The sequence below is a fragment of the Priapulus caudatus genome, unplaced genomic scaffold, assembly GCF_000485595.1.
Source record: "Priapulus caudatus unplaced genomic scaffold, Priapulus_caudatus-5.0.1 Scaffold72, whole genome shotgun sequence".
Classification (NCBI taxonomy): Eukaryota; Metazoa; Priapulida; class Priapulimorpha; order Priapulimorphida; family Priapulidae; genus Priapulus; species Priapulus caudatus.
In genome coordinates this window covers 639,981-641,796 of record NW_014577133.1, presented here as the reverse complement: position 1 = coordinate 641,796, position 1,816 = coordinate 639,981, and positions in this window count along the sequence as shown.

Here is a 1,816-nt window from a genome sequence, read left to right as displayed (position 1 = left end):
TCCACTATCGAAAATGTGGGTATATAGCCACCAACATTATGTCTCTACGACGTCTGGGAGTCCAGATATTTCAGAAAATCCATTTTCGCTGGCGGTCATTTTGGATTTCAAGATGGCCGCCACAATACGCAAAAGTCAGCCTGGAAACATACCCAGTGGAACTCGCCAAGTATCCTAGAAATGATATTTACCCGTTTCCAGCCTCTACCCAAAAAGTTTAGGGTCATCCTTATTTTAACTCTTTTTGAAATCTGCCCCCTGACTAATAGAGGTTCTTCTATTCATATACTCCTGATATAATGACTGACTGCTAACGGGCTCCGACCCACACAGGCACTCGGAACTTTTCATTAATAAAATTATAGTAAATAAACACGAAATGTATTTACTAGCAGTGTCTTCATCTTTCTTTACTCTCTTTCGCCTATTATTACTGATAATTTCCTGTAAATGCCATTCAAATGCTCCTCTGCAACACACAAGTATACACCGCACGCACGCCGCTGTGCATGAACAACAAGAATATAGAGTTTATATTTTCGATGTGCCTGTGCTCCGACATGCTTATCTACATACGCAATGTCGCACATAGGTTAGCCATCGTGCAGTTGACTCCTCCAGCTCCCAGTTGGTTCTCTGACTCTTTCACAGCTAGGGCGTAACAACGATAGGGTCGACGGCCCTTGATACAGCGGCAACTGATAAATTTAGCTGTTGCACTAACTCCAGTGGTTTATTGCAGGTCCACCTATTTGCTGTCTACCGCCACGGAGGGCATTAATTAATGAAGGCAGGAGCAGTAGCTCTCTAGCAGTAGGATGTCTCTTATTTTCAAGCGAAGAGAGCCAGTGTCCTTTGTTCTGTTTTCACTTTAAACTGGCCAGGCTAGCTAGGCTTGTAACTCGATTGACTTCGAGTGACAGCGATTGTGTTTTTGCATAGTTTCTTATAGGCTATGAGTTCTACTTTTGTAGTTTTCTTATGCGAAGCGTCTGTTGGTACGAAAGATGTCTGTGCTTCGGCGTGCTAGGGGAAGTCACCAAGGGGGAGAGAGTGCATACAGCAGCTGTGGGGAAACTGCTGTGGGTTGCCATGCCGAGAACCGTAATTAGCTGTATTTCGTATCGAAAAAATGTGCGGTTGCATTCACATTTGCCACCCATCATAACTTACGACCCACCACACCCATCAGATCGCAAACAATGCACAAGCACATGCACGCACGCACGCATGCACGCTCGTACGCACACACGCTCGCACGCACGCACGCACGCACGCTCGCAGGCACACACGCTCGCACGCTCGCTCGCATGCACGCACGCACGCACACACACACACACACACACACACACACACACACACACACACACACACACACATCACCATCCATTAAACCAAATTCTATGGAACGTAGCAGAAAGCTCAACGCATCGTGACCGCCTTCGTTCGTCATTCCTCGCGCGTGCCTGGCGACAGGTCGCTGTCCGCCACCGTATGCTTTACGACATCGTCGTCGGCGGCGGCGTCGGCTGCTGACGTCATCACAGCGTCGACCCGTGGCCATTGTTACACGGACAGCGCACCGCCGCCGCTGCCGCTACCGCCGCTGCCGCTGCCGCCGCCGCCCAGCCGATGAACTGTGATCACAGCGAATGTTACCCACCTGGCTAGCCAATGCATGTCAGCGCTGATCGTATCTACACCCGAGTTTACAACACCAGAGGCGATCACGCCGTATCGGACAGATGCGCGCCTCTCTCTCTCCTCTCTCTCTCTCTCTCTCTCTCTCTCTCTCTTTCTCTCTCTCTCTCTATCT